The sequence below is a fragment of the Aotus nancymaae genome, unplaced genomic scaffold (genome assembly GCF_030222135.1).
Source record: "Aotus nancymaae isolate 86718 unplaced genomic scaffold, 86718_ANA_hifiasm-v0.15.2.pri h1tg000067l, whole genome shotgun sequence".
Lineage (NCBI taxonomy): Eukaryota > Metazoa > Chordata > Mammalia > Primates > Aotidae > Aotus > Aotus nancymaae.
The window spans coordinates 21887178-21894688 of record NW_026988482.1 but is presented as its reverse complement, the minus strand read 5'-3'; positions in this window follow the sequence as shown (position 1 = coordinate 21894688).

Sequence of the window (7511 nt, the reverse complement as noted above, 5' to 3'; positions counted from 1 at the left end):
CTGCCCTGGGTGCTGGGCTGGGGCTCTGCCCAGCGCTGCACCCTGGGCCATGCTCCCTCCTCCCCTCGCCTCTATTTCCCCAAGCCTTCCCCAGAGTAGGTGTGAAGATGTGCAGACACTGCCACATGAGATGTGAACATGTGTGACTGGACGGGTGTGTGTGGTCTATGCATGTGTAACCGTGGACACAAGGATGGGGCCACACGTGTGATTGTGTGGGAGCGTGTTGTTTTGCGTGCTTCCGTGTTTCTCCGTGGGCACGAGCGTGGGCATGAGAGTGTCTGCATGCCCCTGGCTCTGTGTGCGTGCCTGTGAGCCTGTTCATCTGTTGGCATGGGTGGGGAAGGGGCATGTGGACACAACCTCTGTTGAATGGCCAATTCAGTCAAAAATGCAAGCAAATTTAGCAGGGGAAAAAAAACCCCGTCAGTCAGACGAGGAGTCTGAATTGAGTGGTTGTTTGAGTGGATGGACCGACTGTCTCAGGCAAACAGTTCATGCTGGCTGGGAGGAGAAGCCGGCTCCCCGGGGCCATCACGGAGAAACTGGAGACAGGGACCCTTGGCTATGGCAGAGGTGAGATACAGAGACTAAGACAGAGATGGGAGGATGGAGACAGATAGAGAAAGACAGAGACGGGGTAGTCAGAAATAGGGGAGAGAGGGTCAGTAGGTGGATCAGGGACCAAAGTTGCCCCAGGGAAGGCTGCAGCTTCCTGGCGCCTGCAGACATACATGCAGGCCCACACGCCCACACACCCTCCTGTCATCCCTCACCTCGGCTCCCAGCCGGCATAACACAAATTCATTCCCACCTCTCACCCATCCTCAAGCAGCTCTAAGTTGACAAGGAGCGGGCGCCAGACCAGGATGCGGGCGAGAGGGTGGACATGGGCAGCTGGGCAGAGGGACAGGATGACAGATGAAGAGGGCAATGCCGAGGACAGCGATGACAGTGGTTGGGCTGAAGACAGGAGGGTAACAAGGAGGCAACGGTGGTGATGACAGTGAAGGAGTGCTGGCCGGGAGGGCCTCCCGGACCCCTTGCAGACCCCATCTAGCCGTGGTGGCCCCCTACACCCAGGGCTGTCCCCACTCTGCCCCCCCAGCACCAGCTGTGGCCTTGCCTTCAGTGGCCGTACAAAAATCCTCTGTGGCCCAGGGTGTGGATGCTGTGTTAAAAATGGCCCTAGCCCCCAGACAGGAATAGTTAGGGTCAACTGTGGTACCTGCCTGTGTGAGTATTTATATATCCACCCTCCCAGTGTGGCTGTATCTGAAACACACACACATTATCCCCAGGCAGGCTAACCCGCCCCTGAAGTGTGTCTGTCTGGAGATACCCACGGGCCCCTAGACACTCCCTACTCCACCTACTCCACCTTTGCCTAGTCCCTTTCCACCAGTACTGGGACAGCAGGAGTCACACTGAAATGTGTGTGCTCACACGTAGCCTCCTGGAGCCTGCAGACATGCACTCAGGAACCCTGGCCGGAGGGAGCTTGGGCCAAGAGCGGGCACGCGGTACCACACACCTTTACACATATATCCTCATGCTTCATAGATACCTTTGTGTGCATGTTCACGTGCCTGTGCACACATATCCATAATCCCTTGTACACATACGTGTTTGCACAGGTGTACACACACAATCACATGCCTTTGCAAACACATCCATGGACTCTCCCACACACACCTAATGCACCACACCTTTGAGCTCACAGGTATAGAAAGAACACCCAGGTATAATTTCCAGGCAGAAATGAGCCCTGGGAAAGAGGAACAGGGATGAAGGCAGGTGAAATCAGGGAAGTCTACCAGGCCTGCCCGCCACAGTAGTGTCCACACCTGCTTGTGTGTGAACGTGTGTGTCCAGACTCTTGGGATCTTTCCACTGCCTCCTCCGACGCCACCCTACCCCGCTCCATTCACAGAAAGGGAAACAGAGCCCCAGATGGAGTAGCTGAGTGGGGAGGTCAGCGTCCTGGTTTGGGGCTTTCGAGCCTCAGCATCTGTGTTGTTCTTGGCACATCCAGGCCAGATAAGGACAGGGTCAGAGCTTGGCTCTCGTGGGAAAGGACTCTCTGGAAGGCTCCCGACCCATTCCTTTCCCAGATCTTGGACCCCAGGGCAAGCAGAGGGAAGACAAAGGGGAAGGAGGGATGGTTGGGGGACAGGCAAGCCCCAGTCAGGCCAGCCTTGAGGGCTGCAGGGAGACCAGAGCAGGTTCAGAGACTCGCAGGTATCCAGGAATGTAGAGTAAACCCCGCAGACTAGCGCAGGGACCTCCAAATGCAGAGCCTAGAGACAATAGGGAAGGGTGAGGCCAGGAGGCCGGCTCTCCGCAGCATCTGGCCTTGGAGCCCTCTGTTCCAGGGAGCCTCATGAGGTTTTAGAGCCAGGGCTGAGGTCGAGGCCTCTGTGCCCGAGAGGTCTGGAGCTGGGAGGATGGTAGAATGTTAGGAGACACTGGAGTGTCATCCTCCCATCCAAAGCAGATGAGGGTACAGGTCCTGGGATTGGGGTTGGGGTGGCTGGGGACAGAGAATTCAGTTCTGGTGCTGGCCCCATCACTGACTGCTGGAACCTCTCCCCCTCTGGAGACCTCAGTGTTCAACCTGCACAGTGGGGCTGGTGGCCTCAGCAGGTGCACAGTCCTCCCAGTGCAGTCAGGGTGGGGCATCCCTGGACCTGAGTCTCCTCCTTCCCCACTGCTGCAGCCTGTGCCCCTGGCCAGGTCTCAGTGAGGGGCAGAGGGCTGGAGCTTGAAGCCAAGACAACAGGGGAACAATTGGCTGGAATTCTGCATAAACACAGGGGCTCATCCAAGGCTGCAGATGAGCTGGGAGGGGCTGGGGAGTTCCTGTGCCCCCGGGGAGCCCTGCCTGACAACGAGCCCATCCATCCAAAGGGGGGCTCTGCCTTTGGGAGTCCCAGTCTGAGAACATAAGCAGGACAGCCTCTGTGGTGGATTTAGCAGGGGATGCAGGAGACCCCTCCCACAGCCCACCCCCAATCAGCATGCTCACGTCCCCTGTCCTGCCTAGAATCATTATAGATGCAGCTCCCAGGGGCAGGAGAACAGGGAGAAACCATCATCCATTATGGCTGCCAGGAGCCGCCACTACCTCTCAGGCCCTTCCTCACCTGACCTTGGGGTCCAGAGAGAAGACATGCCAGTCTCCCCACTCCCACGGTCTCACAGTAGCAGCTGCAGGGACAGCCAGGCTGCTCTGGGATGGGGGCTGAAGGCAGGTCCTCACTGCCAGCACCAGGTTCAGCTCCTGTCTCAGGGTTAGGCTCCAGCTCAACCCCTGGGGCTGCTCCTTGGCTTCTGAGAAGCTGCCGTCAGGCGGATTCCATCTCTTAAGGCTCCTTGGAGGAAAACGTTCTGACCAGGAATGACAGGGATCAGTCTCTGATCCTGGGATCTGCTCATGAGGAAACTGAGCCTCCCCACGGCAGCTGAAAGATGAAGAGGTGAGGGGGTCAGGGTGTTTGGAGTCCACAGCTCTGGTCAATAGGTATGCCCTCCCCAGAGATGGAGGTTTCTCAGCAGAGCCACAAAGATAACCCAGCCCCTGTCCTCAAGGGCTCGCCGTCTGTTGGGACAGAGGCAGCAGCATATCATGCCACGCTAAATTTTCTAGTCAAACCAAGAGGTCTGAGGTCTCACTCTGCTGGGAGTTGAACGGTGCAGATCCAAGAAGGCTTCAGAGAGGAGGGAGCCTTTGGAGGGCATGTGAGAGCCACCCAGGCTGAGAAGGGAAGAAGAAGTCAGAGGGTAAGAAGTGCAGGGGCAGAGGCTGAGCATTCATGGAGGGTTCAGGGAATGGGAACACAGGACAGTAGGGCCAGGCAGGCAGTTGGCTCCCCCAAACTCTCAAGTCTCTGCATTTCCCAGCTGAGCCCGACACATAGTAAGGTGCAGGCAGGGGCCACGGAAGGCAGGGCTGAGCTTGCAGAAAGCGTTCCTCCTCCTCCTCCGGACTGACCGCTGCTGCCTCCACCTCTGCCTCCTCCATTTGCAAGGTCATCACTTCCTTGCCCCACTCTGCCCCCAAGGAGCCCTCTGTGGTTATGCTTGGGTGGGAAAATTGGTGTGGAGCCGCTGAGTTGGAGGGGCAGAGTGGTCACCCTTCCATCTTGAACCCAGCTCTGCTCATTGGGCCAGGACTGGCTTCTAGAGCCAGCTGTGCTGAAACAGGGTGCTGCCATGGGGATAGGATGTGCTAGATGGCCCTGAGCTCAGTGCTCCAGTCCCCTGCCTCCACAGCCCCCACACCAGCTCAGGAAAGGCGTGCGGCGGGACTGGAGGAAGCCTCCCCAAAAAGGTCATGACTGGGTCCAGGAGGCAGAGAGGCCCAGAGATAGAGCAGAGGTCAAGGCAGGCAGGATCCGGGTGTGTGACTTTGGGCAGAGGCCTGACCTCGCTGGGCCAGACTGGCTGCCAGTGTCCCCTCCAGCTTCAGGGAGGCATCTGAGTTATGCATAGCCACCTCTCGTTATGCCCAGAACCTCCTCCATGCTGGCGACCCATCTGTGCCCAGTGAGAGCCCTCCGGCCTCTTCCAAAGAGGCTCACTTCAGAGGGCACGAGTGTCAGGAGGCCTGGAGACGTGCTCTGGATGAGTGGGGTGACCTCTGGCAGGCCATTGCCCCTCTCTGGATGTCGCTTTCCCACACATGGTTTTATAAACTTTCCCAGTGCTTCCCCTCTCTGGCCTGTTCAGCCAATGTCCACGGTGCCCCCGGGCCAGGCTCTGTGCAGAGTGCAGGATGGTCGGGCAGATGCAGCCCTGATTCCAGCCCTAGAGACGTTCCCAGTGTCCGCTAGCTCATTGCCTTGCCCCAGCCAATGTCCCCTGAGGCATTTAGAGTGAAAGGAAACTGAGGCCCAGAGACGTGGCCCGGTACAACCAAGGACCACCCACATAGAGGGTTCCTCCAGGCCTAACAGGGCAGGAGTGTCAGGACTAGGGGTTCTCCACCCGAAGTCTCCCGGCCACAGCCCCCGGCAAGGACCCAGTGTCTGAGCTAACAGCTAACCCCCTCCCCACCACCTCCTCCTCCTTCCTGGCCCCCTCCTCCCTTCAAACCGCAGGGCCTAGCCGGCCTCTGGAACGCGTGCCCGGGACCTCGGTGATATTTTGAGTTTAAGAAAACTTTGCAGTCGGCAGGAGCTCTTAAAGGTTATAAATAGCAGCAGCGGGAGCCCATGCCGGGAGAGGCGGAAACACGTGTCAAACACGCCTGGGAGGGGGTATTCCGAGGCACAGACCCCCCCACACACACACTAGGGACGCACCAGGCTTCTGGGGATTTTACAACCACTGGATCGGGAAGTCACACTCCACCCAGAAGGCGTCTGGGAAACAGGACCCCCTTTGGCCCCCCACCAGGGTCTCCAGTGGCTAGCCAGGTTGCCCGGGCATGCAGGGGCACTGTTAAAAGTAGATCTGGCGAGGAGGCCTTTCTCCTACCCCACTCCCCGCCACCATGCCACCAGGGATCACCCTCAGAGCTGCCCTTGGGAACAGCAGGGCTGGGGGTGGATTTGGAGAGAGTCCACTCTAACCCCTGTCTGTGGCACTGAAGACCTGGATGGGGACAGAATTATTTCAATGTCATGGGAAAGCTGGACAGGGTTTGGACCCCCAGGCCACAGTTCTTCCCACTGAACACTGCTGAGGCCTCCCTTTCATTTCCAGGGACCACGGGACAGTGTTCTCACTCACCCAAAGAAACCACAAAGATGTGCACACAGATGACAACACCTGACACCAAGGAGAAGTGGACCCTAGGGCCTCAGCCCACAGCATCCCATCCCAGTGCCTCCCCTTCCGGTGAGGATCTCCTGTTGAACAGACGAGGAACAGACCAGACACCTCCCCTACTCCAGTGTTCCAGTGGGATGCACGCTCACGCCCACCCTGTCAGCAAGTGGACTGTCAACAACCCAAGGCCAGGTATGTGGTCTCAGCAAAAACAGCAGCTCTGGTTTGGGCACAGCAGTCTCAGCCTTGCCTTGAGGGTCATGCGATTTGAGGACATGCCCTCAGGAGCCTAGTCGGAGGAGACACCTTCTGGGGCCTGATCTAAGAGAAATCAGTATTGACTGCCCCATGGCCATGGAAGGAACCCTCCAACCTCCACTGCCTCCCTGAATTTCCCAGCTGCTCCACAGTGTGCACGGGGCACATAACTGGAGACTCAGGCGTGTCTCAGGTTCCCACCCACCACCCCACTCATGCCTCACTCACGCCCCACCTGCTGCCCACGGCCCCCAGCAGGTCTAGGGGCGGCAGCCAGCCTTGGCGTCCAGGCATTCTGAACCTCAGGGAGCCCCAAAGGGTTTATGGGGCTCCCAATGAATGGGAGCCTGTTGAGCTCAGAGGGGGCCGGGCCCGAGTAAACATGGCTGGGTCTGAGCTGCCATTCTCCCCCTGCCTCTTCCCCAGGACCCAGGACCAAAATACAACTTCCTGTCCCCGGAGCTGAGGGCCAGACTTGCCCCCCAGAGTCCTGGGCTGGGGCCCACAGGAGGAACACAAACTGGCAGCGCCAAAGCTCGAGGAGAGAAAGGACTTCAGGTTTGCAGATTCCCAGGTCTACCTGCATCCAACACCAAGTGCTTGGGCACTTTAAAGATCCCCTTGGAGCCTGAAACTGCCCATCTGCGGACAGCAGATCAGGAAACTGAGGCCAAGAGCAGGAAGGGGTCTGGTTCAGGGCTCCACAGGTCAGAGCAGAACAGGCCCCAGCCTCCTGCTTCCCTGGCCAATGAGGACGGGGCCTGTGGGCAGAGCAGGGCAGTGTATGTGGACTCAGCGGGGGGAGAGACTCTGGTGTTCGAGAGCCAGGGCAGCAGGGAGGCTTGACAGAGCACAGGGGAGCTCTCCCTCCTTTGGGCGCAAATGCCCACTGTCCCCCGCTGGCCTGGTCACAGAATGGCCTACATGTCCCGGGATACCCCCTGGAGCAGTGCATTTCACAGCAGCTGGGCAGGAGCCCGGTAAGTGCTGTTTGTCACAGCTCTGCTATGTCCCCTGGCCAGTCCATTCTGCTCTTTGGTCCCGTTTCCCCCAGCTGGAGGCCAGGTATCGCCAAGCTCCCTGCCTCCCTGTCTAACTTGTGAAACAAAACGTACTTTGGAAACTCTAATGAGTGGTACCCTCCCCAGGAGCCTGGAAGACCCAGGGAGGGCGGCCCTAGGAACGTGCCCAGTGGCTGGGGGTGGTTGGGGCCAGCTGCCTCACATGCAGGGTGCTGGGGGCTACAGCTGGAATGTGCTGAGTAGCAGCTGCCACGTGAATCATTACACCTCATCAGGCTGAGCCTAGGACTTCCAGACACAAACCAGCTCAGACTGGGCTCAGGCAAAAGGGCAACCTCCAACCGGGTCACAGGGCCTGGGGGTGAGGTTTCCAGGATCTTGCCAGGGTCTCTGCCTCCCTGTCTGCCCACATCTTCATCCTGAACGACCAGCCCTGGTTCTGAACACAGCTTTCTA